Source organism: Entelurus aequoreus, linkage group LG15, assembly GCF_033978785.1.
Source record: "Entelurus aequoreus isolate RoL-2023_Sb linkage group LG15, RoL_Eaeq_v1.1, whole genome shotgun sequence".
In the NCBI taxonomy this organism is placed as follows: domain Eukaryota; kingdom Metazoa; phylum Chordata; class Actinopteri; order Syngnathiformes; family Syngnathidae; genus Entelurus; species Entelurus aequoreus.
Genome location: NC_084745.1, coordinates 56,376,446 through 56,394,355, shown reverse-complemented (window position 1 = coordinate 56,394,355; position 17,910 = coordinate 56,376,446). Strand labels below are relative to the sequence as shown.

At 38.4% G+C, this 17,910-nt stretch overlaps 1 protein-coding gene across 2 annotated transcripts in view; it reads left to right on the top strand.

Annotated features, from left to right (window-relative positions):
• Positions 1–17,910, top strand: part of LOC133630282 (zinc finger E-box-binding homeobox 1-like) — a 280,408-nt gene that overhangs the window by 217,276 nt on the left and 45,222 nt on the right. The window contains exon 1 of one of the 2 annotated variants that reach the window (XM_062021796.1): positions 3,930–3,999. The exons of the other annotated variant lie outside the window; for it this stretch is intronic. The gene's annotated coding sequence lies outside the window, so the exon portion shown is untranslated. Of the gene's footprint in view, positions 1–3,929; positions 4,000–17,910 lie in introns of those variants that run through there. 2 annotated transcript variants of the gene reach the window in all.

The following is a 17,910-nucleotide window of genomic DNA, read 5'->3' as shown; positions in this document are numbered from 1 at the left end:
CTCAAAAAACACAACAATGAAAAAAACTAACTTATTAATTATTAACTGTCTGGAATGGACTTATGCTGTCTTTAAGTTGAAGCAGAGTGGTATTTTTGGGGGGGGGGGGGGGGCAACAGAATTTAATGAAGTTAAGCTCATGATGCAGTAAGTGGAATGATGTGGACACGTTTGTTACTGGATACTTTATAAAACTGCCTTGGAGGCTTAGTATGTGTAACTTTAGTACTATTTGGTACTTGTTTATATTGTCACCTTTTATTGGTCAATGATTATTACCTATGTCTATTTTGTGTGCTATTATGTGCTTAGCTGTTGTGTAGCTGCTTGCCTAGCATGTTTACTATTTGTAAAGTATAATAGAAGAAATTGTGTGTTTATTGAAGGACATTTGGCTGTAAACAATCTGCAGGACTGCTTGTATCGCACATGATAACACATACAAGTAAACACTCTGTAGGACTGCTTGTATCGCACATGATATCACACACAAGTAAACACTCTGTAGGACTGCTTGTATCGCACATGATATCACACACAAGTAAACACTTTGTAGGACTGCTTGTATTGCACATGATATCACACACAATTAAACACGCTGTAGGACTGCTTGTATCACACATGATATCACACACAAATAAACACTTTGTAGGACTGCTTGTACCGCACATGATATCACACACAAGTAAACACTTTGTAGGACTGCTTGTATCACACATGATATCACACACAAGTAAACACTCTGCAGGACTTCTTGTATCACACATGGTATCACACACAAGTAAACACGCTGCAGGACTGTGTGTATCGCACATGATATCACACACAAGTAAACACTATGTAGGACTGCTTGTATCGCACATGGTATCACACACAAGTAAACACTTTGTAGGAGTGATTGTATCGCACATGATATCACACACATGTAAACCCTTTGTAGGACTGCTTGTATCACACATGATATCACACACAAGTAAACACTTTGTAGGACTGCTTGTATCGCACATGATATCACACACAACACTTTGTAGGACTGCTTGTATAGCACATGATATCACAAACAGGTAAACAAACTGCATGACTGCTTGTATCGCACAAGTATATCAAACACAGGTAAACAAACTGCATGACTGCTTGTATCGCATATGATATCAAACACAGGTAAACAAACTGCATGCCTGCTTGCATCGCACATGATATCAACCACAGGTAAACAAACTGCATGATTGCTTGTATCGCACATGATATCAAATTCAGGTAAACAAATTGCAGGACTGCTCGTATCGCACGTTTAGAGCCGATACTTGACGATTTTTTTTGTCGATATCGGACCTACGTCAATATCGGAAGTGTGTACTTTCAGCTGGACTGTGACGTGAGATGTAAGTGTCCACAAAGTCACTCCATGCTCAGCAGCTGGTGGAGGCAGATGGCCGCCTCACACAATCTCATGTGAATATTATTGACATTGTAGTGCTACAACATGGAAGTATGCAGGGACACTTTAACATTACTATATTTATTTACTTTGAATAATATAAGTATTACTTCCTAATTAACACAAGTGTATTTACTATGGTCAGGCCCATAACTAATTAACAGCCATTAACGAGGGATGACTTTAAACACTTTGTGGGACTCAACCAAAGACCAGGGTTCAAAAATAAATACAAATGTAAACAAATATACAAAACAATATATTTTTAAGATTAAAAAAAAAAGGTAAAAACTTTAAAAATGTAAAAAAAAAGACTGATTCCTGACTACGGCAACACAACTAGGACACACTGAAATGAGTCCCTAGTCAAAGTAAACAATATTAGCACATACACACAAGTTGGTCATAATTGGCAGGTAGCAGAAATCAGGTGACTGCTAACATTTTGACATCAAGGATTTTAACTTTAGAAATCCCCAACTGGAAAATCCCTTCAAGATGGACGTAAGTACAGTTAGTGAGTCAAGATGCTGGAAAATACACAACTTCTTATACAATTATAACTATCTTGTAAGTCTGGAAGTTGCACGGATTTATACATATATATATATATATATATATATATATATATATATATATATAATTTTTTTCGACAATTGACAGAACAAATCAGACTAAAGGTCTCAGGTATCCAAAAGGGCCCTACTCATATATATATATATATATATATATATATATATATATATATATATATATATAAATATATATATATATATATATATATATATATATATATATATATATATATATATATATATGAGTAGGGCCCTACTCATATATATATATATATATATATATATATATATATATATATATATATATATATATATATATATATATATATATATATATATATATATATATATATATATATATATATATATATATATATATATATATATATATATATGAGTAGGGCCCTTTTGGATACCTGAGACCTTTAGTCTGATTTGTTCTGTCAATTGTCGAAAAAAATTATCAAAATCAATGTTATGAATTATTGATCTATATAAGGCTCCAATTACTTCACATCAAATATTACACTTTTATGGTGACAATATTGCGCATGTGTTTGCCATATAAATTTAACAAGGTTTTTTTTTTCCGTCCAAAAGGGCACGAAACATTGAAAAACATTTTAAAATTATTAAAAAGTTATAATTGATGGATAGATCTCAAGTTTTACTAGAGAAAATACATTTTATATATATATATATATATATATATATATATATATATATATATATATATATATATATATATATATATAGATATAGATATAGATATATATTAAATGTAATTTCTCTAGTAAAACTCTGACTCTGATATATATATATATATATATATATATATATATATATATATACACACACACACACACACACACACTATATATATACTTATGAGTGGGACTCTTTTGGATACGTGAGTCTGATTTTTGTAAACTGTCAATTGTGCTAATAATGAATCAAAATCAATGTTGATTATTGATCTATTTAAGGCTCCAATTACTTCACATCAAATATTACACTTATGGTGAAAATATTGCATATTTTTGTGTTTTCTTTGACAAAAATGTCATAAAGAAAAAGTAAACAGATAGTTGATCCTTTAATGACCGAGACCCTTATGGGTCCCTGGGACCTTTAAAGATAGTTGATCCTTTAATGACCGAGACCCTTTTGGGTCCCTGGGACCTTTAACGGCCCCCACATTTGATGGAAGCTACAATTGAGATTGTATTAGTTTTGAAATAGAAAACTATATTTTTCAGTGTTTATTTGCCAGTTGTTGTTGAAACTGTCTTGTTGTGGTCCATGACTGGCAGGACCTGATGGCGGTCTCAGTCACAAGACCTGAAGACGACTTCCTCTTAAAGGAGAGACTGGAAGTGTCACGTCAGCACCTTGACTTCCTGCTGCTGCACATACAACTTCCTGTTGATGGCTCACTTTGTGGCAAGGACACTTTGTGGCCATTACGTGTTCACTGTTTGCCATGAATGTTATTTGATGAAGTGATACAGGAAGTAACTTCCAGGTGATATACAGGAAGTAACTTCCAGGTGATATTCCTGCCGCTAAACATCTGCTGCCTTGTTTCTTTTCAACGTGGAGTTTGAGCTTCGAGCAAATGTGCTTCCGTAGTTAGTGAGCACAGAGTGCAGAGCAGCAGACTGGCCTAGTAGCACAAAGTTAGCATCAATGCTAGTTTGCACAGTTTGGTGAAATGATGTCTGTGGGTAGAAATACATTTTTATGTTGATTGTGTTGCATTAAAACAATCCCAATGCTAGTTTTGGTTAGCCTGTCATTAGCAGTGTCCATTGTATGTTAGCATGAAGCTAATGGCATAATCATGTATGTTTGTTTGAAAATTTTAAAACAATTTTTTACAATCCAACAGTGACGTCACGCCCAATCGCCAACTCTACAGTTTTTCTGTCAAACTTCGGCACTTGGCAATCACTCCAGCAGCACCGAGAGCCACACTACCTGTTGGTAATGTTGCAATTTTCCGTGAAATTGACTCAAAACAACACTCCCAACGCAAGTAAAGCTAGGTTCCACTTTTCTAAAAAAAAAAATGTGCTAGCTTGATGCTAATATACATTGGCTTTGCTAATGACATGCTACTGATTAGCATTAGCGATTTTAAATGGCGATTTTAACACCTCCAAATGTGTTCGTACAAACTACAACTAAGATGCACGTTACAGTCAAGCAGATGGTGTTTAATGGGTACAATACTTACATTATTAACACTTTTTAGGGCGCAACAGCAAAGACTGAACTGACTAGCCAACACAACATAAACTACACACTTTTTGAAGTAATTGTGTGCTCAATTTTACACACACTTCATTGTAGAGAATATCAATAAACCACCTCAAATTGTTATTGTTTACATATCTGCCACTTGTAAACGTGTTAGCATATTAGATAATGCTAACGACGCTAGCCTTTTTACATTACGATAACACATAAAAAAATATGCATGAAAACACTCCTACAGACATCACACATGTGCTTTAGTAAGTAAGAATTGTTTTAGTTATATTGTAAAACGTACAAACGTTGCTTGGAGTGATGAATGAAGAATCTACCATGGTAGAAACGCTATGGACGGCTGAAAGACTAAACGGCACGTCTACTTCCGGTTGAAAGGATTAAACAGGAGGACACTAGCTTCATTATATCTTGATAGCACGTACAAATGTGCATGAAAACACTCCTACAGACACCACACATGGGACGCTTTAGTAAGTAAGAATTGTTTTAGTTATATTGTAAAACTTACAAACGTCGCTCGGAGCGACGAATGAAGAATCCATACGAGTAGAAACGCTATGGATGATTAGAAGACAGAACGGCACTTCTACTGCCGGTTGAAAGCTCTAAACAGCGGGAAACACTCACTCAGCAGCACCTGCAGTGAGCAAACTCGTCCAAAAGAAGGCGCCGTAGCACAAACAACAACACACCTTTTCGGTCTATTTGCACATGTTTTATGAGAACTATTCGTTTTATAGCCATCAGTTAAGAAAAATCCATAAATTAACCGCACCTCTTTATAAGCTGCAGGATTCAAAGCGTAGGAAACAAAGTAGCACTGTAACAACAATAAGGTATGTCAATACTAATTAGTAATAGCACAGATTTGTATTTAAAAACATGTTTTTAATGAATGCAAATTAATGCTAACGTGCTAACTCATTATTGAGTGTGTGTATGTGTGTGTTTTGTTGACACACACACACACACACACACACACACACACACACACACACACACACACACACACACACACACACACACACACATTGCTGCGTTCTGACAGATCTATGACATGTTCAGTGTCATTTATTGTCTATTTCATTACGTCACATGACACGCTCGGACCCGATTGTCTTTTCTTTCCTTTTCCTGCGGACGCCTTCCACCGAGTTGAGCAGGAAGGTCAGAGGTCACGTGGAATTCCCCCTAAACCAGGTCGCCAAAATCTCCACGCGTCTTTTGGTTCCACACGAGCGCCACCGTCAAAGGGAACCAGGAAGTGGGGGGGGTCACGTGATCGCTCGGTAGCGCCCCCTGGCCAGTTCTGCTGCTCTAAAGTGTTTTAGTAATAAGAGAAACCACCTGGATGCTCCTGCTAATGACATCACACTGTTTGTTGTGTGTTGGACTTTGTGGACCTGGACCGCCATGGAGGATACTAACATGAACCTATCTGACTATTAATCACCCACTTGTTGCCATGGCGACACATCTTTGATTTATTAAGGAGGAATAGTACACGATATCATGTGCGATACAAGCGGTCCTGCGGCGTGTTTGTGTGTGGCATCATGTGCGATCCAAGCAGTCCCGCAGCGTGTTTACTAGTGTGCGATATCACGTGCGATACAAGCAGTCCTGCGGCGTGTTTACTTGTGTGTGACATCACATGCGATGCAAGCAGCCCTGCGGCTTGTTTATTTGTGTGTGATATCACGTGCGATACAAGCAGTCCTGCGGCGTGTTTACTTGTGTGTGATATCACGTGCGATACAAGCAGTCCTGCGGTGTGTTTACTTGTGTGTGATATCACGTGCGATACAAGCAGTCCTGTGGCGTGTTTACTTGTGTGTGACATCACGTGCGATACAAGCAGTCCTGCGGCGTGTTTACTTGTGTGTGACATCACGTGCGATACAAGCAGTCCTGCGGCGTGTTTACTTGTGTGTGACATCACATGCGATACAAGCAGTCCTGTGGCGTGTTTACTTGTGTGTGATATCACGTGCGATACCAGCAGTCCTGCGGCGTGTTTACTTGTGTGTGATATCACGTGCGATACAAGCAGTCCTGTGGCGTGTTTACTTGTGTGTGATATTACGTGCGATACAAGCAGCCCTGCAAAGGGGTTTACTTGTGTGTGATATCACGTGCGATACAAGCAGCCCTGCGACGGGTTTACTTCTGTGTTATATCATGTGCGATACAAGCAGTCCTGCGGCGTGTTTACTTGTGTGTGATATCACGTGCGATACAAGCAGTCCTGCGGCGTGTTTACTTGTGTGTGATATGCTAAAATCACATGCGATACAAGCAGTCCTGCGGCGTGTTTACTTGGGTGTGACATCACGTGCGATACAAGCAGTCCTGCGGCATGTTTACTTGTGTGTGATATCACGTGCGATACCAGCAGTCCTGCGGCGTGTTTACTTGTGTGATATCATGTGCGATACAAGCAGTCCTGCGGCGTGTTTACTTGTGTGTGATATCACGTGCGATACAAGCAGTCCTGCGGCGTGTTTACTTGTGTGTGATATGCTAAAATCACATGCGATACAAGCAGTCCTGTGGCATGTTTACTTGTGTGTGATATCACGTGCGATACAAGCAGTCCTGTGGCGTGTTTACTTGTGTGTGATATCACGTGCGATACAAGCAGTCCTGCGGCGTGTTTACTTGTGTGTGATATCACGTGCGATACAAGTAGTCCTGCGGCATGTTTACTTGTGTGTGATATCACGTGCGATACAAGCAGTCCTGCGGCGTGTTTACTTGTGTGCGATATCATGTGCGAAACCATCAGTCCTGCAGCCTATTTACTTGTGTGTGATATCATTTGCGAAACCAGCAGTCCTGCAGCCTGTTTACTTGTGTGTGATATCATGTGCGAAACCAGCAGTCCTGCAGAGAACTAGTGGCCTGGCATGTATTGCAGTTGTTGTTGTTTGAGTCACAAACATGTTCATGCTACAACACACTTTGAATAACGGCGAGCTCGTCATAGACGATATCGATGGCCCCCAGTCGGACTGTCGATACGGCCGTCGGATTCCGAGGCGGTGGACTAATGGTTTCTGGTGGCGGCCAGACGCACGCACCCTGCCACCACCTCAGGGCGTAATGAACAAAAGAATCCATTAACACGTCGATACGGCACAGCCTGACTACCTGCTGGGTCAGCCGTATCAGCCATTTGACCAATCGTGTGTTCATCTGCAGGAACCTATCACACAAAGTCTTCTGACTTGTTTTTATTATTAAAGTATGTTACAATTCATTTGTGCTTTCAGCTATAGTGTATTTGTTGTTGTTCTATGTATTGATGATGCCTGTTTGGCGGCCATCTTGGCCAGGGCTCAATGACTTTTTCACCTGGTTAAATAAAGGAACATGAAAAAGAATCCCCTAAACATCGCAACTTTCTGAAAAGGTTTTCTGCGAAATCATCACCAAAAAAAAAGCACCAAATCCTGGAGGGAGTGCATGCTGCTGCTTAGCTTGGCGGGGGGGCGGGGTGTTGATCACATGGCTAAAGAGCACTTTGTTGCACGCTGAGGTGACAAAAGCGCTTTTGTGGATGCAAGTTTACAACATGGAGCTCTCTCTCCCGGCGTCACATGTAGAACAAGAAAGTACTGTGACAACTTCCGAGTAGCCCGAGGCGTGCCTTTTATTATGCTGTGTGTGTGTGTGTGTGTGTGTGTGTGTGTGTGTGTGTGTGTGTGCGTGCGTGCGTGCGTGCGTGCGTGCGTGCGTGCGTGCGTGCGTGCGTGCGTGCGTGCGTGCGTGCGTGCGTGCGTGCGTGTGTGTGTGTGTGTGCGCGCAGGGTGTTTGCCCTCCGGAGTCTTGTGATTGTGTTGACATTCTGCGAGGGGGAGAGTGGTCATCTGTTGTCAAAAATGTTGCAAAGGAGAGCATTTGCTTCCAAAAAAAAAAAAAAAAAAGGGAAACGCTTTGGCTGCACTTTTTTGGAAGGTTGGTGTCGGAATTAGTGAAGCTTGTCAACGTGCATCACGTGACTCAAGATGGCTGCTGATTGCAAGAAATGAAGACATTTGCTGTCAGTTGAAAATGTCAAATGTGATTGTGGTCTGACTTTCTACTTTTATTCACATGCGGAATGTTCAATGTAATACTTCTAACCACTGCTGTGCTGTGGGGGAATAACATGGAGAAGTAAGCTTTTTTCTAAGACGGCGCCAAGTATCAAAAGCCATGATTTTTAAGTCTAAAAAAATTTTTTTTTTTAAATGCTAGCATAATACGTTAGCATCTTTATATTAACATGGTAATATAGGGCAAGTTAACATACTTCTAAGATGGCGCCAAGTATCAAAAGCCATGATTTTTAAGTCTTAAAAAAAATTAAAAAATTTAAATGCTAGCATAATATGTTAGCATGCTAATATTAACATGGCAATATAGGGCAAGTTAACATACTTATAAGACGGCGCCAAGTATCAAAAGCCATGATTTTTAAGTCTTTAAAAATGTTTAATTTTTTTTTAAATACTAGCATAATACGTTAGCATGCTAATATTAACATGGCAATATAGGGCAAGTTAACATACTTATAAGACGGCGCCAAGTATCAAAAGCCATGATTTTTAAGTCTTTAAAAATGTTTAATTTTTTTTTAAATGCTAGCATAATACGTTAGCATGCTAATATTAACATGGCAATATAGGGCAAGTTAACATACTTCTAAGATGGCGCCAAGTATCAAAAGCCATGATTTTAAGGTCTAAAAAAAAAAATGTTTTAAATGCTAGCATAATACGTTAGCATGCTAATATTAACATGGTGACAAAGGGCAAGCATGCTAATATTAACATGGTAACATAGGGCAAGTAAACATACTTCTAAGACGGCGCCAAATATTAAAAGCCATGATTTTTAAGTCTAAAAAAAAATTAATAAATAAAAATACTAGCATAATACATTAGCATGCTAATATTAACATGGTAATATAGGGCAAGTTAGCATACTTCTAAGACGGCGCCAAGTATCAAAAGTCATGATTTTGAAGTTAAAAAAAATAAATTAAAAATGCTAGCATAATACATTAGCATGCTAATGTTATTAAAAGTCATGATTTTTAAGTCTAAAAAAATTATTTTAAAAAAAATGTTTGAATAATACGTTAGCATGCTAATATTAACATGGTAATATAAGGTGAGTTAGCATTTTTCTAAGATGGCGCCAAGTATCAAAAGCCATGATTTTTATCTCTAAAAAAAAAAAATGCTAGCATAATACGTTAGCATGCTAATATTAACATGGTAATATAGGGCAAATTAACATACTTCTAAGACAGCACCAAGTATCAAAAGCCATGATTTTTAAGTCTTAAAAAAACTTTTTTTTTTAAATGCTAGCATTATAGGTTAGCATGCTAATATTAACATGGTAATATAGGGCAAGTTAGCATACTTCTAAGACGGCGCCAAGTATCAAAAGTCATGATTTTGAAGTAAAAAAAAATTCTTTAAAGAAAAGAATGTTAGAATAATACGTTAGCATGCTAATATTAACATGGTAATATAAGGTGAATTAGCATTTTTCTAAGATGGCGCCAAGTATCAAAAGCCATGATTATTAAGTCTAAAAAAATGTTTTTTAAATGCTAGCATGCTAATATTAACATGGTAATATAGGGCAAGTTAACATACGTCTAAGATGGCGCCAAGTATCAAAAGTCATGATTTTTAAGTCTAAAAAAATGATTTAAAAAAAAAAAATGCTAGCATAATATGTTAGCATGCTAATATTAACATGGTAATATAGGATGAGTTAGCATTTTTCTAAGATGGCGCCAAGTATCAAAATCCATGATTAGTAAGTCAAAATTATTATTTTTTTTTTTTTAAATGCTAGCATAATACATTAGCATGATAATATTAACATGCTAATATAGGGTGAGATGGCACCAAGTATCAAAAGCCATGATTTTTAGCAAATAACATTTACAAAAATCATTATCATGCCAATAGTAGCTCCCTAATGCATACATGATAACATATGAAAAATTAGCACACTTCCAAGAGGACACCAAGTATCCACAGCCATGATTTTTCAGTCCAAACGGACAACATTTACCAAAATGCTACCATAATACGTTTGCAGCTAATATCAGCCTGCTAATATAGGCTGAGTTAGCATACTTCCAAGATGGCGTCAAGTATCAGAAGCCATGATTTGTAGGTTCAAACATACAAAACATTTGCTAAAATACTAGCAGAAGCTTGCTTGGCAGCAGGCCCGTAACAAACACAGCATAAAACTAAACTTTTTACTGTACAAGGAGCATAACTGTATCGCTACAAATGTGAACTGTAACTATATATATATATATATATATGTTAGGTCAGGAAAAAACACAGAGGCTGTATCATCCCTACAAGCCGGTTTCTGGGTGTTGTTGATAAATAGCTGTGGATTTGCATAGTATAGTTTTAACTTGCACTTACAGATGTAGCGACCAACTGTAGTTACTGACAGTGGTTTTTTTAAGTCTTCCTGAGCCCATGTGGTGATGTCCTTTACACACTGATGTGGCTTTTTGATGCAGTACCGCCTGAGGGATCCAAGGTGCTTACGTGCAGTGATTTCTCCAGATTCTCTGAACCTTTCGATGATATTACGGAGCGTAGATGGTGAAATCCCTAAATTCCTTTTTTAAACAATTTGCTGAGGCATTTGTTGACAAAGTGGTGACCCTCGCCCCGTCCTTGTTTGTGAACGACTGTTGTTAATCATCAGTTGCTGTTATGATGTTTAAAAGATGCATTTAAGCTCCTTCTTTTATTCCGTGTGTCGCTCTGACATTTAGTGACACTCCTTCCTTCCCCGAGGCAACATCACTTCACATCACATCAGTGTGTGTGTGTGTGTGTGTGTGTGTGTGTGTGTGTGTGTGTGTGTGTGTGTGTGTGTGTGTGTGTGTGTGTGTGTGTGTGTGTGTGTGTGTGTGTGTGTGTGTGTGTGGGTGTGTGTGTGTGTGTGTGTGTGTGTGTGTGTGTGTGTGTGTGTGTGACAGGCCAGCTTTGTCTTTTTAAGCCATTAGCACATCTTCTCCCACCTTTACATGCCCTCATTTTACTGTGTGTGTGTGTGTGTGTGTGTGTGTGTGTGTGTGTGTGTGTGTGTGTGTGTGTGTGTGTGTGCGTGCGTGCGTGCGTGCGTGCGTGCGTGTGTGTGTGTGTGTGTCACTTCTGACCTGACACTTTTCTGTCACAGTTGAACCTTGTCCACCTAACCCAGGTTGCTCATTTTTAAATCGTCACAATTGTTAGCATGCTAACTTTAGCGTGCTAGCTTTGTAATCTGGCGCCCTAGGCAAGATTTTAGGTGCCCCCCCCCCCCCCCACATCGGCAGTGAAGTGTATATACTCACAAGAAACCGAATAGCTTTGTCTTTGACCTTTTTTTTTACTTAAAGAAAGCAAATTAACATATTATATGAGAATGTTATGTTATGATTATCTTTAACCGAATCACAGCAGTGCTCAAATTAAAAAACAGCATTCCCTCTCATTAATTAACATTAATGTCGTGCACTTTAACAACTAGGCTTACAACTATACCTAACATGTAAAGGGGTGGAAAAGTGACTATTACCTGCAGGGCAAACATTTGCTAACCAGAAGGCAATAACAATGTAAACAAAAAACACCTGCTTAAAAGATCTAATACAAATGTAAGGTGGGAGTACTGTAATTACCTAACGTTACATTATTATTTTCCAAAACAATTTAGCCCCCTCCACAATATTAACCCAACGTTAAAACAGAACTAGCTATTTATTGATTAGCAATTGCCGAATCATGTAGCATTAGCTTAATGCTAAAAAGCTAGGTTACTATCACATTCTGTAACAGACAAATAATTTCATGTAGGCTAACGTTACCTCCCTGCTACCTCTGTCTTTTTCTCGTCTCGTCTCTCCTCTTCTTTTCTCTTTTTTCTTCCCTGGGCACCTGACAGTTTTGGCCGTTTTGACATCTTGTGTTGATTTTTTGACGTGGTGACGTCCAAAAAGAGTCATGACACGGGAATGGAGGAGGCGTACCGTGCGGAGGGAGGGGGGGGCGTAATGATGTAACAAATAATATTTCTATTAAATAGGCTTTACTTTGCATTTTAATTAACGTGGGATTATTTGTTGTATTTAGAAATAATAGTACCAATTTTTATTTATTTAATTTTTTTTTCTCCAACATTTGTGGCACTGGCGTGGCGCCCCCTGATGGATGGCGCCCTTAGCATTTGCCTATACGGCCTATGCCACGGGCCGGCCCTGCCAGCAGGTTATTTAGATGTTTACATTTTGGGATTTTCACTAATGCCGACTGTGAGCATGCTATTGTTAGCATAGCACCGTTAGCATGCTAATATTAGCATGCTAGCTTTGTATCCAATTGATTGATTGATTGAAACTTGTATTAGTAGATTGCACAGTACAGTACATATTCCGTATATTGACCACTAAATGGTAACACCCCAATACGTTTTTACACTTGTTTAAGTCGGGGTCCACGTTAATCAATTCATGGTACAAATATATACTATTATCATAATACAGTCATCACACAAGTTAATCATCAGAGTATATACATTGAATTATTTACATTATTTACAATCCGGGGGGTGGGATGTGGGCGAGTTGGGGCGGGAGGGGTTAGGTTTGGTTAGTTTAGGGTTGAAGTTGCCTGGAGGTGTTGTTTTAGTGCGGTTTTGAAGGAGGATAGAGATGCCCTTTCTTTTACACCTGTTGGGAGTGCATTCCACATTGATGTGGCATAGAAGGAGAATGAGTTAAGACCTTCGTTAGTTCGGAATCTGGGTTTAACGTGGTTAGTGGAGCTCCCCCTGGTGTTGTGGTTATGGCGGTCATTTACGTTAAGGAGGTAGTTTGACATGTACTTCGGTATCAGGGAGGTGTTTTATAGACTAGGCTCAGTGCAAGTTGTTTTAGGCTCAGTGCAAGTTGTTTAACTCTGTCCTCCACCCTCAGCCAGCCCACTTTAGAGAAGTGGGTAGGAGTGAGGTGGGATCTAGGGTGGAGGTCTAGAAGTAATCTGACTAGCTTGTTCTGGGATGTTTGGAGTTTAGATTTGAGGGTTTTGGAGGTGCTAGGGTACCAGGAGGTGCATCCAATTCTGCAGGTTACACTATTAGGGATGTCTGATAATGGCTTTTTTGCCGATATCCGATATTCCGATATTGTCCAACTCTTAATTACCGATACCGATATCAACCGATACCGATATATACAGTCGTGGAATTAACACATTATTATGCCTAATTTGGACAACCAGGTGTGGTGAAGATACGGGCCTTTTTCAAAAAATTAATAAAATAAGATAAATAAATTCAAAGCATTTTCTTGAATAAAAAAGAAAGTAAAACAATATAAAAACAGTTACATAGAAACTAGTAATGAATGAAAATGAGTAAAATGAAGTGTTAAAGGTTAGTACTATTAGTGGACCAGCAGCACACACAATCATGTGTGCTTACGGACTGTATCCCTTGCAGACTGTATTGATATTAGGGCTGCAACAACTAATCGATTAAAATCAATTATTAAAATAGTTGCAGATTAATTTAGTCATCGATTCGTTGGATCTATGCGCACGCGCAGAGTTTATTTTTTTTAATTTCTTTTATTTTTATTTTTTATTTTTTTTAATAAACCTTTTTTATAAACTGCAACATTAACAAACAGCTGAGAAACAATAATCAAAATAAGTATGGTGCCAGTATGCTGTTTTTTTTCAATAAAATACTGGATAGGATAGAAATGTAGTTTGTCTCTTTTGTCCGATTATCAATCGATTAATCGAAGTAATAATCGACAGATTAATCGATTATCAAATTAATCGTTAATTACAACCCTAATTGATATATATTGATACAGAAAGAAACAACCCTTTTGTGTGAATGGGGGGAGGGAGGTTTTTTGGCTTGGTGCACTAATTGTAAGTGTATCTTGTGTTTTTTATGTTGATTTAATAAAAAATAAAAAATAAAAAAAAACGATACGGATAATAAAAAAAACGATACTGATAATTTCCGATATTACATTTTAAAGCATTTATCGGCCGATAATATCCGCAGACCGATATTATCGGACATCTCTATACACTATAGATGTTTACATTTTGGGAATTCACTAATACCAACTGTGAGCATGCTATTGTTAGCATAGCACTGTTAGCATGTGGTCGTGGATACATGAAGATGTTTGTTATGTTCCAACATGATTTGTCACATGCTGCATGCTAAAGATGATGACTTCCTGGTGATGTCATTGTGGTGTGAGTTGAGAGCGGTGAGTTTAAATATACACACGACCTGCTGCACGTCTATATTAGGTGGCGCTAGCGCGGGCCTGTTGCATTTTAGGAGCAGGTGACTGGACATTCCTTCCTGTATTAGGCCTGACACTTTAGCGTGGGGGTGCACAACCACAGCCAAGGGAGCGAGGGAGCGCTGCCAAGTAACTCTCCGACTGGAAAATCTCATTAAATGTTGCTCACCTGCGAGGAAACACGCTTGGAAACTCCAACTAAACGCTGAGTGAGCCCATTAGCACAACAACACACACTGACTAATCAAAGAACATGCAGGACAATTTGATAGTTTTCACCTTCAACACAATGTTTACATTTTTTTGTTTAAACAACTAGAAAATGTCATTTCAGTAGAAGTTGTGTGTGAATGCTGAAGAGCCAAAGCAGAACTGAAATGCTAACAGTTAGCACGCTGGTCAGAAAGAGTCAAGTAGCAAAAAGGATGAGCAAAACCAGCTAAAAAAAATGCATGCTAACAGTACTTTGCTAACAATAGCATGCTAACTAGGGCTGTGAATCTTTGGGTGTCCCACGATTTGATTCAATATTGATTCTTGGGGTCACGATTCGATTCAAAATCGATTTTTTTTCAATTCAACATGATTCTGGATTCAAAAAGGATATTTTCCCGATTGAAAAGGATTGTCTATTCATGGAATACATAGATTTCAGCAGGATCTACCCCAGTCTGCTCACATGCAAGCAGAGTAGTAAAGCTTTTATAATTGTAAAGGACAATGTTTTATCAACTGCTTGCAATTATGTACATTTGTTTTAAAATTATTTATTTATTTATAACTATTAAATGAACCAAAAATATGACTTATTTTATCTTTGTGAAAATATTGGACACAGTGTGTTGTCAAGCTTATGAGATGCGATGCAAGTGTAAGCCACTGTGACACTATTGTTCTTTTTTATAAATCGAATTTAATTTTAATCACTGCTATGTTGAAATTGTAACTAATATTGATACTGTTGTTGATAATATTAATTTGTGTTTCACTACTTTTGGTTTGTTGTGTGTGGTGTTTGTGTCTCCTCTCAATTGCTCTGTTTATTGCACTTCTGAGTGTTGCTGGCTCGGGTTTGCTTTTGGAATTGGATTGCATTTTTATGGTATTGCTGTGTATTGTTTTGTTGGATTGATTAGTTCAACATTTTTTTATATATATATATATATATATATATATATATATTTTTTTTTAAATAATAAAAAAAACATTAAAAAATCGATTTTTTAAAAATGTCAATCGCTTCTAAATCGCACAACGTGAGAATCGCAATTCGAATTCGAATCGATTTTTTTCCCGCACCCCTAATGCTAACAGTTGTTATGAGTTGAATACCAAAATGTAAACAGCTAAATACCTGCTGAATTAGCCAGAAAGAAAAGCACACACAAAAAAGCTAACATGCTAATGTAAGTATGCTAAAACGCTAACTGTAACATGTCAAGTACAACATATATATTACTGTCTGTGTACCTGTACAGGCCATTTTTGCTAGTTTTCACCTTCAAAACCAGTAAAATATGTAGATTAAAAAACTATATAAATTAGGCAATGCAACTAACAGTATTTTGCTAACAATAGCATGCTCACAGTTGTTATGAGTGAAGTACTCAAATGTAAACAGCTAAATATCTGCTGAATTAGCCAAAAAAACACAAAAAAAAACTAGCATGCTAATGTTAGCAAGGTAAAACGCAAACTGTAACGTGTGCAATGGTTATTACGTATATGTCTAGGTTGTGTGCTTGGCTGTTGTGTAGCTGCTAGCTAGCATGTTTACCTTTTGTAAATGACTATCAAAATAGAAGAAATGATGCGCTTATCAGAGGACTTTAGATCTTAACTGGCTTTGCATGAGTACTGCTTGTATCGCACATGATATCACACACAAGTAAGCACGCTGCAGGACTGATTGTATCGCACATGATATCACACACAAGTAAGCACGCTGCAGGACTGATTGTATCGCACATGATATCACACATGAGTAAACGCACTGTAGGACTGCTTGTATCACACATGATATCACACACGAGTAAACACGCTGCAGGAATGCTTGTATCGCACATGATATCACACATAAGTAAACACGCCGCAGGACTGCTTGTATCGCCCATGATATCACACACACGAGTAAACACGCTGCAGGACTGCTTGTATCGCACATGATATCACACAGGAGTAAACACGCTGCAGGACTGCTTGTATCACACATGATATCACACACAAGTAAACACTGCACGACTGATTGTATCACACATGATATCACACACAAGTAAACACTCTGCAGGACTGATTGTGTCGCACATGATATCACACACGAGTAAACACGCTGCAGGAATGCTTGTATCGCACATGATATCACACATAAGTAAACACGCCGCAGGACTGCTTGTATCGCCCATGATATCACACACGAGTAAACACGCTGCAGGACTGCTTGTATCGCACATGATATCACACAGGAGTAAACACGCTGCAGGACTGCTTGTATCACACATGATATCACACACAAGTAAACACTGCAGGACTGCTTGTATCGCCCATGATATCACACACACGAGTAAACACGCTGCAAGACTGCTTGTATCGCACATGATATCACACACAAGTAAACACTGCAGGACTGCTTGTATCGCCCATGATATCACACACACGAGTAAACACGCTGCAGGACTGCTTGTATCGCACATGATATCACACACAAGTAAACACTGCAGGACTGCTTGTATCGCCCATGATATCACACACACGAGTAAACACGCTGCAGGACTGCTTGTATCGCACATGATATCACACATGAGTAAACGCGCTGTAGGACTGCTTGTATCACACATGATATCACACACGAGTAAACACGCTGCAGGAATGCTTGTATCGCACATGATATCACACATAAGTATACACAAGCCGCAGGACTGCTTGTATCGCCCATGATATCACACACGAGTAAACACGCTGCAGGACTGCTTGTATTCGCACATGATATCACACAGGAGTAAACACGCTGCAGGACTGCTTGTATCGCACATGATATCACACACTTTACACACAATCAATACACCACTAACAATAGAGTACACAACTGTCAATGTTTTCGACTGCAATCATGTTCAATGATTATTACCTGTGACTAGCTTGGTGCTATTGTGTGCTTAGCTGTTGGGTTAGGGTAGCTGCCATCTCCTCCCCATGTATTTCCTGCATCTAAATCTCTCATGTTCCTCTGTGAAATATGTTTGCTCAACATTCCATCATGCTAA